The following is an 18,814-nucleotide window of genomic DNA, read 5'->3' as shown; positions in this document are numbered from 1 at the left end:
TGTAAGAAGTACACCGATCCCGCGGCTTCCCCTCCTTATGGATAACCACAATAGTAGCAAGACGTTGGTCAGGGGGGAGGGAGCCCGCCACCTTAGCCTCAAGGAACATGTCTCGGAGATAAGGCGCAATCACATCTGGGCGCAACTTGTATAATTCGATGGGAAGTCCGTTAGGACCCATGGCCCTACCCGAGGCAATAGAGCGAATGGCCAAAGCAATCTCATCTGGCGACAGGGCCGCATCCATCAACACTTTATCCTCATCAGATAGGGAAGGCAGAGTGATGTCTCGAAGCAGCAGTCGAGAGTCTTCCTCTGAGCGCTCTGAGACCGGAGAGTAGACCCCGTGAAAATACTCCGCGAAGCAATCAACTATATCACCGGGGTCCGTCACACACACGCCGTCCACCCTCTCAACCTCCGGTACCACTCGACTCGCTCTCTCCTTCTTATCCAACCAAGCAATCAACTTCCCGGCCATATCACCCATATCATACAAACGCCCCTGTTGCTCCCTGCTCATACTCCTAGCAGATTCAGTAACCAGCGCCTTATAGTCGGCCTGCTTAAGCTCCAACACTATCATCCGTAACACCTTGCTCCAAATCACTCTCCAACTCAGTGATCTCATCTTCTAGCCGAACAACCTCCTGCGCAGCGCATTTTTTGGTGTAGGAAATGAGAGATAGGGCCTGGCCCCGGAGAACCGTCTTAAAGGCCTCCCAAAGGGAGATGGCGGAAGACACCGACCCCACGTTGTCATTAAAGTAGTGTTCCAGAGACTTAACCAGGTCTGCACGAATCATGGGGTTTCGTAGGTACCAGGGGTTGATCGGCGCCACCCTCCCCTCCGCCCCCAGGGCGATATCTAGGTGTAACAAGAGGGGGGGGGGGGGGGAGTGATCTGATATACCGCGTGCCAAATGTTGCACCTCCCCGATCATCCCAGCTTGGGCCGCAGGCACTAGCATATAGTCAAGCCTCGAAAGACTACCATGGGCCCCGGAATGGAAGGTATACTGCGCCTGTCCAGGGTGTTTCAACCGCCAGCAATCTATCAGTCCCAGGGTATCCAGAAAGCCCCCCAGCCAGTTCTGGGCCCGAGGGAGGTCCCTAGGGGGGTATCGATCCTCAACTCCGGAAACCACAGCGTTAAAGTCCCCCCCCAGGACCAACACCCCCCCGGAAGCCCAAGCAGCAGGCGTCCCAAATCGGCATAGGTGGCCGTCTGCAGGCCCGGCGGCACATAGACCGTGACCAGCTTAATCAACCTACCCTCCCACCTCCCCACCAGCGCAGTGTAGCGCCCTCTGTCGTCGTGGAGCACCTCATCCACCACCAACGGGAGAGAGGTCCTGACTAAAATGCCCACTCCCCTCGAGCCAGAGGTGAAACCAGAATGGGCCAGAAGGCGATACCCTCGTCTGTTCATGGCATGGAAAGAGTTCCCTATGAGGTGCGTTTCCTGCAGGAACACAATGTCAGGCGAAATACGTTTCAAGAACTGCAGGACTACCCCCCGCTTTATCCTGTCCCCCAGCCCATTCACATTCCAGGAAAGAAGTTTCAGCCCCCTACCCCCCATCCCTCCCAACACAAAACATCCCTCTCCCGGGGAGCACAATCATAGTAGCACAACATGAAATATTACCTCGCCTTGTGAAACAAACAAACAACCCCCAACCCCACCCCATCAACCCCAACAAAACTCCCCCCTCCCTGCACCCCTGCGTGAGCCCGAACAGCCCCCCCAACCTGCAGTGTGCCTGTCGCCCCAATATAAAGTTCACTACAGAAAGGACAAAAAAGAACCCCCAGAAGGAGGAAAGGGCCCCAGCAAGCCCCCCGCAACCTCCAAACACCACGGGGCAAAGTGTCGCAAACTGGAGTCCAGTGCAGCCACAGGTGCAAAACGTTACCAGTGCAGTCCAGCGCCAAAATCACTGTTCCATTCCTACTCCGTCAGACCCTCTCCGCTCTCCGTCATCCGACCCTCCGGCTCCCGACTCTTGGGCAGGGCATCCAGCCACTCTCCCACCGCCTCCGGCCGGTCAAAGAAGTGCGAGCGACCATCTAGCTCGACCCGCAGCCTAGCCGGGAATAGCATTGCATACTTGAAGTCCATGTCTCTCAAGCGCCGTTTGATGGCCGAGAAACCCATCCGTTGCTTTTGAACCGCTTGCGTAAAGTCTGGGTAAAAGCTAACATTAGAGTTCTCAAATCGTAATGGCCCAGCCACCCTCGACGCCTGCAGGATAGCGTCTCTATCCCGAAAATTAAAAAGTCGGGCAATGATCGGCCGCGCGGGGGGGCCCCCACCTTAGGCGCACCCCCCTGGAACCCTGTGGGCCCGTTCAACAGCGAAGAACTTGCTCAGCCCTTTGGGTGCTAGATGAGTCACCACTAGATCCTCCACAAAGAGATCCACAGCAGACTCCTCCGATCGTTCGGGCACGCCGATAATGCGGATGTTGTTCCGCCTGGCCCTGCCTTCAGAGTCCTCGAGGCGACGCTCAGTCAGGTCACTAGTGAGCTGTAACCTCCGCACCGTCGTCTGCAAAGCGGCCACATCAACCGTTAGGCTCGACGACGCTTGGGCCAACGAGTCAACCCGGTCATTGGTTTTCGACAGGTCCGCTCTGACCAAGGTGACATCAATCAGCACCGAGTCCAATTTGTTGGCCAGAGTATCCAGTTGTTGGTTCACAGTCACCTTCATCTCCTCAATGGCCCCCATGACGTCCAGCAGAGTCAATTCGGGTGATGCGCCCGAGGCCTCCTTGGGCGGCTCAGGCGATTTACGTGATCCACTAGGGGATCCCTTTGGCTGCGCATAGCGGTCCATATTGTTGGCCTGGGAATAGGCTCCCCTCCGGGTAGATTTGGGTTTCAGTTTGTCGCCATCCACTCTTGTCGTCATCGTCAGCGATCAGCAAGGTCAGCACCCTCCAGCACCCGGAGGAAGGCTAGGAGATCCGGGCCGCTAGCTGAAGTAGGCCCGTTTACAGGTCAAGACTAGGCTTTGCACTCCGTACTCGGCGCAGCTCTCCCAATGTCTCCTCATCAGTGTCAGTAGACCAACTCGAAACCGAAAGTGAAAGTGAGGGGTCCGGGGCGGGCCCAGCCTGGCATGCCGCTGTTGTTCACTTCACAGCCGGGCACCTCACCAACCCGAGTCCGGGGCCAAGGCTGGAGAAGGCCGCAAACTTCAGATCGCCAAAAAACCGGTTCCCGGAGTCCAATTTCGATTCGGAAAACGAGTGGCACCTTAGCGCAAGATCATAAACAAAAGCCCGTCGAAAAAATCAGGATTATGACAGGATAGACGTGGGAGGTTGCGGAGGCCCTCGGGAGCCACAAGCCTACGCGGCCATCTTGGTTGCGCGCTAGGCTCCTCCCGCAATGATTTTTTAATGTATGCTTTTATGGTTGTTTTTAACAATCGAATAAAGTTATATTGGATTGGATTGGATACTATAAGCTTGGAAAAGGTTCATCCAACTCAAACACAGATCCATAGCAAGGCTTGGGTTCAGTTTAATTTATGGCAATTATGTGACCAGCACTCTGCCTCAAGTAACAATTGTATTAATAAATGAGGACTTAACTATTGAACAGCGATGAAAAAAGCAAGACTGCCTGCAAACACATCATACCAAAAGACATGGCAATGAAGCCAGAGCCATAAGCTCATGGAAGTAGCTCAACACATAGCTGCTGACAAGCTTAAGTTGGCTGACTGTCTAAGCCTAGGCAACAACCATTTATCCGTAACGGCACAGAAGACTTATATGAACTTCAAATCTGCTCAAAATTGCTTTTCATTATTAATTATATTTCCACTTTATTCGGAGTTGTTTATCTTTTGGTAAAGGTAGGATACAAGGATGATGGGCCTCTAAAGTTAAGCAAGTACATTGTGTGTTCTATGAAAGTACAGTACATATGCATTAAATGACCATTATGTAAGATGGATAGTATCCTGACAAAAAACAAAACCACAATCGTGACAACCGGTTATTAAGAACTATGTGAGAAGTTGGCCTGGCATATGCTGTCCACTAGTTATAGTGGACACCTTGCACCAGTCCAAACAACCCTTATTGATGAAATATTTAAAGACAACCTTTATTGAAAGCTATCCTAGTGGTAGCTATGGAGAGCAGCCTTCAGGCTAAGTCTTGAAGGAGTGTAAAGCAGCTTGGTTTACCATATTATAACCTCCTGAATCACTAAATGAAAGGAGAACCACACAAGGTATATATATATAAAATATATGTATTTATTTCTAAACACTCTCGACTAATCCCTTTATGAGATTAGAGAGCCAGGCATACAATAATACAGTTCTAAAACGACAGTAAATAGCACATTATACAATGGGCCCTAGGGGCGGAACAAACCATATATTAAGAAAGTGGTATAAGAACCACAACTTGACTAGACACAGTGCCTAGAGCACGTAGAATCGCTGGGACCCCAAGGAACCACCCAAGGTAGTGACCCAGGAGACCCACGGGGGACGTGTGCAGTGTGAGAACACAGCCGCGAACCCCGTACTATTCTATGGGAAAGTCGCGGTTGGAATTTTAGAAGTTAAGCACACTTAGGAGAGGACTTTAAGCAAACCCCTTTAGACTTAGCTGGTTCTAGGGCCAGCACCCACGAGAGCACCGTAGTACTCGAGTTACCTCACCCAGGGAAGCCGGGTGCATAGGTGTCAAACGATGTCGGGAATCGTTGTGGATTTCAATGGCTATCTGCTGCAAAGTGCTGCTGCGTGAAGGAGAGAAGTGTCCGGTGTGATCCAAGCCTGGATCGAAGATCAGAAGAACCTAAAAGCTGAGGAGACAGAGTCTGGATCACTTGCCAGTGACCAGGGGCAAGATAGACGAATGCCCACCGATGTCGGGTGTTTCAGGGGCGAAGAGGTGAAGCTTGACTCTGCAGCCACGAGGACCAGGAGGCGTCGACGACTACCAGGAGCTGGATTCGAGCTGTCCCACGAAGGATGTCACGTGCTGCGGTGTTGGTGCCCGGATTGGACCAAACAAGCCTTGGCAACAGCAACCCAGGAAGAGAAAAGATGCTTCGGTGCGGACCAACAAGCGATGGAGAGTCATGGCACGTCTGGAGCAACCAGGTAGGCCCAATAAACAGTAAAGTTGCCTTCACAGGGAGCCACCAGTCGACGGACTAGGGACTGCGAAGGGACCTCGAGAGAAAACACAAAGGGACAGCTCATGGAACACTCGTGGAGTGTAGGCGGGCAATCTTCGGTGCAAATGCTGCTCGGGGTCAGGGCTACAAGTAACCCAAAGCTCAGCTGTAGGAGTCGTTGGAAAGCTGATGCTTCTGCAAAGGGTCGCGGTGTCCAGGGGTTCGGGTTGCACGGTCTTCCACGAGGGATACAGGCCTCAGAACTGCTGAGTGCTCAGATCGACCACGGAGACCCACCTCATGTGTTGCAAAATTCTTCGGAGTTCGGCGGGAGCTTCGGAGATGCAAACCGGACAGATGCGTCTTTGGTGCCTGCCAAGCAGGGGAGTAACTCCTTTACTCCAAGGGAGATTCTTCAATCATCTAGTTCAAGGTATATCGTCGAAGTTCCAGGATTCAGTATCAGAGTTTTATCCAGGGGTAATCTAAAGTCCTGTAGCCAGGGGTTCCTATATTATACCCAAGGAAGGGTTTGGACAAACTCTAGGGACCCACCTATGGGAGGGTCAGGAAAGAGGGGTGGCTACACCCATTTCCTTTGTCCAGTTTCGCGCCAGAGCAGGGGCTGGTAGCCCCTGCGACCGGTTTGAACTGGACTATGCACAGGGACACCAAAAGTGACCCCAGTGCTGAACTTCAAAGCACTCTTGGAGTGCACCCACCCAGCCCCAATACACTTAAGCCTGTCTGTGACAGGAAACCTATTGTCCAGGCCTCCCCTGCCGTCGTTTTGTCCAGCAGCAGGAGGGCAGACTCGTGTCTGTGGCTGGCAGCATCCATTTTCTGATGCAAGGGCTCTGTTAGCTGGTACCAGGTATACCGGTGCTGTCATGTCTCTCCCTCTAGAAGGGTGGGATCATACTCCCACACCAGTTACTGGTGTGGGGGTATGATTCCAAGGTGTTTGACACCAAACACGACATGTTTCCGTGCAGACATCCCAAAGTTAGCATTTACCGTTTGGTTATAATGCACTTAAAAGTATATGGTTTGGCTGCATCACAAACCACCCCGGAATAAAGGTTCCGAAGGCTGCAGACGGGCCCTGCTCATGCATGGGCACCCTCTCACATAAAACCCAGCACCCTGCCTTCAAAATTAGTAAGGCCTGCCATGGGGTGACCGATAGGCTATATGTGCAGTGATATTGAGAGATATATAGTGAACCTATATCTCAGTAAGGGTGCATGCACCACCTTTCCCAGGCTGCAGTAACAGTCCTGTGGTGATATTTTGGAAGGCTTCCCAGGGGTGGCATAATACAGGCTGCCACCCCTGGTAGGCCTCTGGGGTAGCTATGCCCTGGGTACATAGTATACCATATACTAGGGACTTATAAGGGTACCCCAGAATCCAATCTGGAGTTTACCTAAAGTTCTGGGAATCAATTTAAGGGAGAAAGCAGATAGTCTGGCTGGGATCCTGCTATTCGGGACCCCAGCCTAAGTCAAAAACCAGCAAAACACCAGGAAAAAAGTGGGGGCAACCATGCAGTCAGATTCCACCTTCCTACAAACTACAAATATGATTTTTTTATGTCTATAACATGTTTGTCCATTTTCAAGGAAAACTTTAGGTAGAGGGCTGGTAGGTAGAGCCAGGAAAATAGCACCTCTGACTTTGGGAGATGCTCATAGAACAGAGAAAAAAATACAGAGGAAAAGCATGGCGTCCTTTAACCACAAAAAAGAAAAGAACAAAGAAAAAAAAAAGAACATGTTGCATTCAACCTTTACTATTCCAGCTTTCAAGATAGAGTCACAAAATTCACCATCACAATCATCATCTAAATCACAGATGCAGTAAGGTCACTTGGATGTGATTTGCTTTTATAATCAGACTGATGGTACTGGATTTGTCATTTAGGCAAAAGTTACAATGCTGATTCGGTCTTTTAGAAATCCGATTTTTGCACCCTGAAATAATGGCGTGTAGACATGGATGTTGTGTGACTTTCTTTTATAAGCTACAGATTGTTTTTAAAGGAGACAGATGTGAAGGAAATACAGTTGTTAAAGCAAGTCAGTGAAGAACGGCTTGCACATGTCCTTTTGCCCTCATTCTTAAGGTATGCACTAGTTTCTGGAACAGGAAGCAGAAGATTCATACACGCAAGAACCATAAAGGAATCAGATTTAATAGTCCTTAAAACTTTCCCTAGACTTCGCATTAAGAACTTTGAAAAATTGGACTGTAAAAGTTGGAAACACTCCATGAATTACACCATAGACGGTTAGTATAAAGCTTTTAACTTTCATTTAAGAGAATTAATTCTGGAAGTTTCTGTTGAACTAAATGTGCCTTGCCTAAAAATGACAGCTCATCAAAACATTTCAGATGATGAAAAATGTACATGACTGCCTATTAGCCAATACAAAAATTTAGCAAGGCAACTTACACCCCAACAAAACTATTTTAATGACATTGGCACATAGACTTCACAAAACAACTAGTTGTGCTGATAAATACTTTACTATCATACAAGACTAATGTTAGGGCTCATTTCAGTGTTAATAAAAAGCAATAGGGAAAGGTACTGAAAACGGCATTTTAAAGTGAATAAAAAGCCAGACACTATCGCAGCATTCTGGATCCTTGTCTATTCTAGGATCTCAGCTCTTCCATATTCAGAACAGTGAAAATGATCTTAAAACCCAGTACATATTCAGTCAAGTATTGTGTGATTTTCACCAATGATGCAGACAACGCTTTTCTTTCTTTCCATTGAGGAAAACTCAAACTCGACAAAGGCGAAAGCTTTTTCCACTTTTCTTCCCAAGCTGGCAAGCTTTATTTATAGCTATTGTTTTTTTAAGTAGCTTTGTCCCTGACATTTTCTGCTTTGTAGAGTTAAGTCTCAACTTATGTCAAGTACCTAGATGCTATTTAGAAGCAACATCACAAACTAAATGCAAAAGGTATGGTTAGGACGCTTAAAGTGGTGTAATAGAGTAAGATCAACAGTTGCTGCAGGCTTGACTACCGGGACATGGAAAGATTTCTTGGCCAACTCCGGTATACGTTTTGGACTGCCATTGACATCAAAGAAAAATTACTATTTTTAAAAACTTTTAAAATCACTGAGACACTTACATTCTAATGTTAGTGGAATACATCTGCCAACCATCAAAACAGGGTTCTCCTCTGCATACTTGTGTAAAGCTCAACCCCTTCAAACACTGCATTTTTTCTCTGAAGTATAGTACAATAGCAGACAGACCATTTAAATAAAACACCATTTTCAAAACAGACTTCATGTCTTCTGAAAGTATAAAACAAAATAACTGACTTGCTAGGCCAAAAGCAATTGTTTCCATCCATATCTGAGATGTTATCAATGTTTTGTCGCTTCAAGGGCGAGGAGGAGCAGTTTACCTGCTCAAACTAGGAAATTTGAGCTATGGAGTTTTATTTTCCAAAAAACAAACCTACTGACGGGCCAGCATTCGGCTGTGCTGAGGTCAGCCTTGGACCATTCTCAATGCCCAAAAGAGTTGACAAAACACCATGGAAATAAATACAAAATTACAAAAGAAAGACGTTTCACGTGAGAAAAAAAGGCCAGAGATGAAAATACTTAAGGATGGGACGAACAAAGGTCAGTTTATTATTTCAGATAGTAACTGGGGAATCGAGTGAGGATCAGAAGAACACTAAGCAAAGTCTAAATGCTGCACACATCGGACAGAGAGTGCAAGTGGAGGGAATGGTGCCTTAGGTCCAGCAAGACCAGGGAGGGCCTCTTGCCACTTTTTATAAGGATCAAGTACAAATCTCAAGCATAGCTGCCGCTGTAAAACCACAATTAACTGAAGTAGTGTCGCAATCTTAAAAGTGATTCCGTAGGTTATTGGTCACATGTGGAAAATAATGACCAGTACTTTGGTTCAGACGGACACGCTAACTTCAAGAAGGTAATAAACGACTTAAATATTTTGATGAACAGATCCGAGTTAAAGCCAATTCATATAGTTTCAGGTTCAGTCAACTCAACTTGGCACAGAAAATGTTTTACAATAATGCATCCCTGGTATTTACTGATGTGCATGTATTTCAAGACAATCATATAGCAATGTAAGACACAGGCCGGTTTCTTTAGATATAAAAAGAGATTTGGTTAGAGATGATGGAATTTAAAATAGAAAATTCATACCAATGGAAAAGTACACAGCGAGCATTTAATGCAAAAGAAGCGTATGCACCAAAAATACAATTCTGTGCCAACACTAAATAATCATTGGGCAAACATACTCTAGCAGGAAACAGCAAAGAGATGACATCATAAACATCGTGTTGCAGCTTAAACAAAAGTACAAAGGCTCTAGGTATACCAGCCAAGTCAGCAACAGGAAAAGAGCGAAAGTGAAGCCACTGGAAACTGGTTCAGTGTGTGTGCTGGGCCTCTTCAAATCGGGCTCACATTTCAACCCAACAACCCTTCCCAAACCCGCTCAGCAGTGAAGAATCCGAAGCACAAGTCCTTCAACGACATGCACCCAGGGTCCTACCTCATTCAGAGGCCTGTTCAGTCGTGCAAGCCTTGAGATTTTCACCACGGGTTTCTGAGGCCTACAGCACTGGCGTGTTCATGAGTTCCAGCCCACAGTGGCAGCTGAGGAGCATGCTCAGTAGAACGGTCTCTCTCCCAGCACAAAGCTTCACGGGCTGTACTGCCCTCTCCGGTAATCCAAGGAGGAAACAAGTGGAAGGAAAGCTGCTGAAGAGCAACTCTTCCAATGGCAGGGGAGTCGACAAGAGAACGTTTTTCAAAGCGTATGTCACCTAGAAATCATTTCTGATCCAATTTTTGCCTCGGACAAGATGAAACAGTTTACGCATTCTGACCATTTATGGTACAATGCTGGGCCGCTTTCACTGAGCTGCAGCTCAGTTTTAACCACTCAAGGATTATCATTTTAGTCAAATAACTCATTCTGCAACCGAAGAAACAGACCATTTTAATTTCCACTTGCCGTTAAAAAAAAATAAAAAGGATGAGCGCATTTCCAAACCAGAAGCACTGCTAAACCTTAAAATCACCTTTATTTTCTTAATTGGTTTTACCTGCATGAGGTTCCTTATTGTGAATATATGCAAGTATTTTTTTTTTCCATATAAAGACACAACGGTTACATAGATAGAAAGCAAGATTGGTAAATAATTGTGACCCACTGCACAAGGCACAGGCTTGCAATGCTTTATTTTTCATCAATTTTCAATTATGCTTAGAACAGCACAAGCCTAAGAAAGATACCAGTGTGCCTCTCCTCTCCAAATCTACATATACCACAATGCATCTACAAAAGAATCTTCTCATCTATGAACTTTTACTGGAAACCGATTGTTAATGGTCAGTGGGAAATCGACCATTAACGATTTCAGCCTTCCAATTAAAACAAATTTGTGGGCATTCGAGAATGGAAGTTTCGAAACCTACTGCTATTGAATGTCTTCATATTTAGAACCAGCTTGTTGTGTACTAAGCTCAATTAGGGTAAATAATATTGTCACAGGACAACGAAAGAAATTTGCAGATTCCTATCTCCTAAACGTGTTAGTACAGGTCATCAAGTAATTATATGGGATCAGAAACATGAGGTGAACCACTAAAATGTCAAAAAAGTACAGCCCTACATTTAAGTATTCGACAAATTTCGATGGTTCCAAAATCTGCATGCTCTAATGCACGGCAGGAGAGGACACAACCAACTGCAAAGTACACCAATGTCTGTTGGAGGTAGTTAAGATCCACTAATGTTATTCAGCAATCTGCAGCATTAGTTTTAACAAATTTCTCAAATTAAATGTTTTGGCTGGCCCTTGATTTTCTAATGACGATATTTACAGTTGTGGTCAGTAATTTTCCACTCCCATGTTTAAAGGTTTTCCAGACAAATTTTTAACATCACATTGAAAAACTAGCCTCAACTAATTTCAATTGGTTTTTCAAATGTTTACGTCTGACAGCATGCAAAAACAACAGTTGATGGACAGAATGCAGAACAATGTCATACATTCACCCCAGTACAGAGATCTGGGCCTAAATCCATCATTTTTTGCTCACCACGCCATTCCAGTTTGAACCCAGCCATATGAAAATCAGTCTTGACCCTTTGCCTCATGGGAACAGTCCAGCCCGAACTGCCAAGCCAGGACCTCCCTGGACTGGAAACAAGCATCCTAGGACCGGTTTCGGGGTTTCACCCCTCTTCAGCCAGGATCGCTTGATTCCAGTGGCATGGAGAGCACGGGACCCACGTCTGGGCATACCCGTCCCACTCAGGGTGACAAATGCAAAAACAACAGTTGATGGACAGAATGCAGAACAATGTCATACATTCACCCCAGTACAGAGATATGGGCCTAAATCCATTGTTTTTTTGCTCATCACGCCATTCCAGTTTGAACCCAGCTATATGCAAATCAGTCTTGACCCTGTGCCTCATGGGAACAGTCCAGCCCGAACTGCCAAGCCAGGTCCTCCCTGGACTGGAAACAAGCATCCTAGGCCCGGTTTGGCCATGTCTGAACTGGGGTGGCGGAGTGAGCTAAAGAATGATGATGGATTATACCCAGATCAGTTGACTGGGGGCGAGTGCTTGCAATGTTCAACACTGCGTCCATCATCTACTTTGGTTTTACGTATGGCAGCATGCCTACATCTTTCTTTAGAAACGCAGCTCAACTTATGTCCAATACTCATTTTTTGAAACCCAACTTTGCCAATATGTTAAGGTTTTTGGGAGGTGTTGTGTCTTTGCGCCTATGCTGGTCAACATTAATGTACCCCCCCCCCCCCCCCGGCAAGCATGTCCTGGACTACCTCCGGCAGAAGGCGTCACTCATGACTGGCAAGATAACTCTGGCTCAGGCAGTCGTCTTGACGTTCAGACACCCCACTAGGGCATTGGCGGTGAGCCAGATACCGTGACCAAATGCCCAAGACCATAATCTCACAGTCTCCAGACAAAGAAGGCTGGAAGAATAAGGCACACCAGACCTCCTTCAGGCTCCGAATGAGGCTGAAGCGACAAACTAGGCTTGCTTTCCTTGCAGCACAGGGGAGAAAGTGGAGAAGGAGGAAGGTTGTAAGATGTATCCCCGGCCTTGTCCGCTAAGACAACCCCTGTATTGCAGAACGAGGGAGTTAGGTTGTTCCTGAGGTGGCTGAAACACTCGGAATGGAAGGATCCTCTCCCAAAGCCACAAAAGCTGAGAAACGGACCAAAAAAATCCTTGGTTGTTGGTGGCAGCTTCAAAGCCAGTGAACGGGTTGCAGCACTTGACGCTTTAACCCCTTCGATGCTCGTGACTAGCTGGACTCGTCATGGCACACAGTGGTCGTGTGCTAATGACTAGTCCAGCTTGTCATGAAACATTGCCCTTGAAATCCCCCTGGAGGGATTCCATTTGTGCTAAAAGCACCTCGGGAGCTAGGTAAGAGCTTCCCCAGCTCCCAGGAGGGCGATCCCCAAGCAGGGATCCACCCACTAGGCACTAGGGAGGGGTGAGTGGCCCCTTGGGCAAGGGCCTTTGCTCCCCCCATAATTATTTTGGCACAATTAGTCTTTCTGCCCCCCCCGGGGGGTAGATGGGGGCAGTAGTCCCCAATATGCCCCCCCCGGGGGTAGAAAGCTCACTACATACCAGGGATTTTCTTATGGGGTATTCAATAGGGGTGGGGGCTGCCCAAAAAGGGCATGCCGATGCCCCCACCCCCCGGGCCCAAAATTAGTCTTTCTCCCCCCCGGGGGGCAGATGGGGCAGTAGCCCCCATTCCCCCCCCCCCCGGGAGAGCAGGAAGCCCACTAAACGCTAGGGATTTTCTTTTTTCACCAACATTTGTTTTAGGGGGGGGGGGCTGCCCGAAATGGGCACGCCAATGCCCCCACCCCCCCACCACCATTACAGCCTTTCTGCCCCCTCCTGGGGGGCAGTAGCCCCCAATCTGCCCCCCCCCGGGAGGGCAAAAAGCCCACTAGACGCCATGGATTTTTTTTGGCAAATTTTAATTAGGGTGGGGGCACTGGTATGCCTGTTTTTGGCAACCCCCCACCCTAAGTAAGATTTCCTAAAAAAAATCCCTGGTGTCTAGTAGGCAATAGCCCCAATCTGCACCCCCCGGGGTGCAAAAAGCCCACTAGTCAGGGATTTCTTGGGGGCAAATTTGAATTAGGGTGGGGGCTGCCCAAAACAGGCATGTCCATGCCCCCACCCCCACAAAAATTGCAGCCTTCCTGCCCCCCCCTGGGGAGCAGATGGGGCAGTAGCCACCAATCTGCACTCCGGGTGGGGTGGGGGGGGGGGGCAAAAAGCCCAGTAGACGCCAGGTATTTTTTTGGCAAATTTTAATTAGTGTCGGGGCTGCCCATAAATGGTATACCACTGCCCCCCCCCGCAACAATTACAGCCTTTCTGCCCCCCCTATGCCCCGCCGGGGGGGTGGGGGGCAAAAGCCCTCTAATTGCCAGGGATTTTTTGGGGGAAAATTTCAATTAGGGTGGGGGATGGCCAAAACAGGCATGCCCATGCCCCCACCCCCTCCCCTGCAAAAATTACAGCCTTCCTACCCCCCCAGGGGCCCCCAATCTGCCCCCCTGGGGGGGCTAAAAGCCAAGTAGACACCAGGGATTTTTTGGGAAAAATTTGAATTAGGGTGGGGGCTGCCCAAAACGGGCATACCAATGCCCCCACCCGCAACAATTACAGCCTTTCTGCCCCCCCTATGCCCCGCCGGGGGGGTGGGGGGCAAAAGCCCTCTAATTGCCAGGGATTTTTTGGGGGAAAATTTCAATTAGGGTGGGGGATGGCCAAAACAGGCATGCCCATGCCCCCACCCCTGCAAAAATTACAGCCTTCCTACCCCCCCAGGGGCCCCCAATCTGCCCCCCTGGGGGGGCTAAAAGCCAAGTAGACACCAGGGATTTTTTGGGAAAAATTTGAATTAGGGTGGGGGCTGCCCAAAACGGGCATACCAATGCCCCCACCCGCAACAATTACAGCCTTTTTGCCCCCCCCTGGTGGCAAAAAGCCCACTAGACGCCAATGATTCCGCTGGCTTTTTCATGTGTGGGTCTGGGGGCTGCCCAGAATGGGCATACCAATGCCCCCACCCCCACCCCAAACAAATAGCCACAGTGTTTCTGCCCCCCCCTTGGGGGCATATCAGGGCAACCCAACCCCCCGATATCCCCCCCAGGGCGGCAGAAAGCAGACTAGGCACGGATTTGTTTTTAGCAATATGCCTACCTGTCGATTTTGGGCCCTAGCGCAGCCGGCACATAGGGAAACCTAGCAAACCTGTACATTTTTACAAACTAGACACCCAGGGGAATCCAGGATGGGGTAACTGGACTGGCTCTCACCAGGTTCTGTTACCCAGAATCCTTTGCAAACCTAATTAATGAGGACATTTGCAAAACAAGCATTGACATAGCCAATAGGTCTCGCTTTTGGGACCTTATAAGTATTATGCAGCACAATATCCTTGGTGCAATAACATAAACTGTTGCATGGCTAAAAACTTATAAGGTCCCAAAGGCGAGACCTATTGGCTATGCCAATGCTTGTTTTTAGATGCCTGGCATGCAGTTTTAAATGTAGGCTGGTAAGAAAGGTGCCAACCTGAGGGGCAAGGTCTAGAGAGAAATAAGATAGGAAGAGAGGCGAGTTATAATGAGATAGCACAAATAGAAAGGTGAAGCACAGAATGACAGGTCAGGTAAACAAAGTAGCGAGGCAGGTAGAGCCGGTGGGATGAAAAATAGAAAGATATGAGAAGTAGAGAAAAAGAGGTGCAGATGAGGTAGAGAGATGAGGCTAATACAGAGCAAGTGCGAAGGAGAAGTAAAGAATGGTGAAATAGGGAGAGACCGAGATAAGACAGATGTATTAAATGAGCGAGACATTGGAAGCAGAGAGAGTGAACGGAAACAGTGAAGGAGATAGAAAGAGAGAAGAAAGCAAGGGAGTGATAGATGGCGTGGAAGAGGGAGAGCATTGTGGAAAAAGGAATAAAATAATCATCATGAACAGATCAGCATGAGCTCATCACCAAGATGGGTAGATCTACTGGACAGTGGGGGTGGGGTTTTACGAGTACAGAGCAGTAAAGGAGAGGGGCACTGTATGGTTACAGAAAGCTTAGCTGCTTCCATCTAGATGCCAACACAATGTAACAGAAGACGCCCCTGGCTGACCCCATTAGCAGCACACCTAAGTGTGGTTTGCGAAAACGCACAACTGTGTCTCCTACTCACTGGTTGGTACTTAATAAACAATTACAGGACGAGTACTGGACTTGTCTATGCAGTAGGGACGTGCGCCCTCTGCAGGCCAAGACATTGCAGCCCTGAAAGAGTTCTAGAGCAGAGCGGTTGCTTCAGGGAAGAGAGAGCACAGCACCACGTGAGCTCATGAAAGTGGCCAGGAGAACAACTGCTCTCCATCAAAACCAATCATTTGACACGAGCAGTGGGTCCAGAGCATAAAGCTCAATGTAGCTAGCCTCTCGCAACGTTCAGGCGACCATGCAGAGCGCAATATTATTAACGTCAACAGCCTTGATTGGCGCACACCTTTTAATAATTTTAAGTAGACATGGAGATAAACAAAGCTAATAAAAAGAAAGCACGTCGATTTGCATTTATTTATTTAAACAGGAACCACAAAGGATTTAAAAGTTTCTTAAATGAAAGAAAAATATAGTAATCAAAATGATCGAATAAGAATCTGGGTCGCAAGTCAAAAACCATCGATCCGAAGACGTGTGCTGCAGTCTTTTCTTCTGTATTGTGGAACAAAATAAAGACGAATCCAAGCGAGCTCCCAGTCGGTTCATTCTTAAACGCCCCTTTGAAATAATGTCAGTGGCCCAATGTTAAGCGCCAGAAGTACTCGCTTCAGAAAAGAGCGCTGGCCGCTTTGTTTCAGCGACTGCAATCCAGGAATGTGAAGTCAGGCGAACTTGGAAAATATGACAGTCTGTAAAAATGAAACATTTCTGACGAAATTACCCCCCAAAAAGCCCCCATTCGCCTTAGTCAGGTTTTACATTGCACATCTGAAACAAATGCTGGATCGCCGTTTACAGACAGGCACGTCCAGCCTCTCCTCAGAAAGTACATTTCTATTTCCAGGAAATAAGAAGTGAGCGGCGCCAGATAGTGATGTCATTCAAGAAGAGCAAGAGAGAAGCCTCCACCACTGGAAGGCAGGATGTTTGCCTCATTAAAGAAGCCACCTAACCCAATACCGAGAGATCTAATACCGCATCAAAAACTATTGCAAGTAAAAAAACATTCATGGGAATGTGCGTTAATAGTCAAAAGCAATTGGATATTTGAACTGGACAGTCAAACACAGAACTTTCGTACTTTGTTCTAAAGTGTTCGAAAAAGGTTTACGAATTCCTTCCCAACTAAAAGAAAGCACTCCGGTGGCTTACAATTTTAATAAGATACGCCTCTGAACAAAAACCAACAGGTACACAATGCAAAGGATGAGAACAAAAAAAAAAAAACAAAAAAAAAAAAATCGCGAAAACAAGTCAGCAAGAATTAAGTTACGATGACTAGAAAAAATGAAACGCATTGGCCGCGCGGCAGTAAAAGTAATGCCGCGCGGCAGTAAAAGCGAAAGTGATCGCGATCACTCTGAAAGCGAAAGTGATCGCCATGACGCGCTAAAACAGCGGGGGGGAGGGTCATGGTGCTGAAGGCTGGCGAAGGAAAGGCAGATGGTTCGGCGAGAAGGGAGTGGGGAATGCGGGGAGCAGCTGTGCGCGTGCACGCCATCGTGCAGTGAAGCTTGTAGCCAGCACCAGAATGTGGGTAGCACTTTCGAAACCCACCTACTAAATGTTTCGCCAGACCAGCGCATGTGCTGGGTCAGGCGAAACCTAAAAAGGGTAAATTTTGCTTCTGAAAATGTGGTGTATTCACGTTGGGTTTTGAGCCTTTCCTGTCGTGGGCACTATGCCTACCCACACAAGTGAGGTACCATTTTTAATCGGGAGACTTAGGGTAATTCAGATTTGTAAAGCAACTGTTATTACCTATTGATTTTTGATGCATTTCTGCCTTCCAAATGAAAGACATTGTGTAAAAAAGAAGTCATTTTGAAAAATAACCGATAATTCTCATGCTAGTATGAGTATTCCCAATTTCGAAAATGTGCAAATATGTACTGTTTCTAAACTCTGTAATTTGTTCCCATTTCAGAAATCCATAGGTGTCTTTCATACCGATTTTTCCATGTATACATTTTCCCACAATAATTGCTATATACCCGGTACATAATAAAAAGCCATTGCAAATTGCTGCTCAGTTTTTGACTCTGGGTTTGTCGGGTTCTTGGTAAACCTACAAGTCCAATATTTCCCCACAACCAGAAAGGTCCAGCGGATGTAACTGTATATTGCTTTCAAAGAGCTGTCATAATTAGAAGAAGTTACAGGTGAAAACGTTGACACAAAAGGCTGTTTTTTTGCAACTAAATTTCAATTTTTCCTATATTTACCCGTTAGTTTCGATAAAGAAACCTTGAAGGATCTACACAAATGACCCCTTGCTAAATTCAGAATGTTGTCTACTTTTCTAAAATGTATAGCTTTCCAGGATCCGTTATTGCTTTCATTCCCATTTTGACCCTTAACTGGAAGGAGGTTGAAAGCACAAAAAATAGCAAAAATAGGCTATGTCCCAGAAAAATGCCAAAACTGTGTAAAAAATGTTGGTTTTCTGACAAAAGTCTGTCATTCCCTAAAAGCTGGGGAAATGGTGATTTCAGCCCCACAAACCCTTTTTGATAACATTTGCAGGGAATAACCCAGACGCTTTCATTTGCAGCCCTTTTTTCCAATTTTTCCCAAAAAAAACAACATTTAGCTGTATTTTGGCTAATTTCTGGGACCCCTTCGGGGGCATCCACAAATCCTGGGTACCTTTACAATCCCCATGATGTTGGAAGAAAAGGTCGCAAATTTGGCGTGGATACCTTATGTGGTCAACAAGCTACAGGGGCCGAAGCGCGCACTACCCCAAATAGCCAAAATAAGGCTTAGCACGGGGGGGGGGGGCAGGGGGGGGGGGGGGGGGGGGGAGGCCTAGCAGCGAAGGGGTCAAACCATTCCAACATTGAATTTGCCTTGTCACTGTACATGCGCACTCTATCGAAAAGAAGATCAATTAACTGGAATTAAAGTCAGAAGAGCAATTAGAAGTCCAGGGTCAAGCATGGGACAGAGGAGCCCATGGACAGGGCGACAAAATAAGCCATGTCAAGACTCGATTTAAGAAGCGTTTTGACCATGGACAATGACCTCCTGAAAATGGTCTTTCATGTCTGGAGGGCTTTGCAGCAGCATCATCTTGGTCATGTCCCATACCGCATGGTTAGATCTAGCCCTTAGACAATTTGCATTTAACAATTTCAAGGCCATTGCCGATAATGTGCATCATAAAATACTTGTCGATAAGACTGACTGTGAGCTGATATGAAGTGTTCGTTTTTCTTTTGTACAAGCCTGCCATTATGTTGTATGGTGTCATGTCTTTGTTATGCAGAAAATGTCAAAAAAAGCTTAAAAAAAAAA

General features: G+C 47.2%; 1 protein-coding gene across 6 annotated transcripts in view; it reads right to left on the bottom strand.

Annotated features, from left to right (window-relative positions):
• Window positions 1-18,814, bottom strand: part of EHMT1 (euchromatic histone lysine methyltransferase 1) — a 1,124,912-nt gene that overhangs the window by 978,949 nt on the left and 127,149 nt on the right. Inside the window, exon 1 of one of the 6 annotated variants that reach the window (XM_085611631.1) lies at window positions 9,729-9,827. The exons of the other annotated variants lie outside the window; for them this stretch is intronic. The gene's annotated coding sequence lies outside the window, so the exon portion shown is untranslated. Of the gene's footprint in view, window positions 1-9,728; window positions 9,828-18,814 lie in introns of those variants that run through there. 6 annotated transcript variants of the gene reach the window in all.

Source organism: Triturus cristatus, chromosome 1_2 (assembly GCF_964204655.1).
Source record: "Triturus cristatus chromosome 1_2, aTriCri1.1, whole genome shotgun sequence".
In the NCBI taxonomy this organism is placed as follows: Eukaryota; Metazoa; Chordata; class Amphibia; order Caudata; family Salamandridae; genus Triturus; species Triturus cristatus.
Note: the sequence above shows the minus strand (reverse complement) of the source record. Positions and strands in the feature narration are given on the sequence as shown.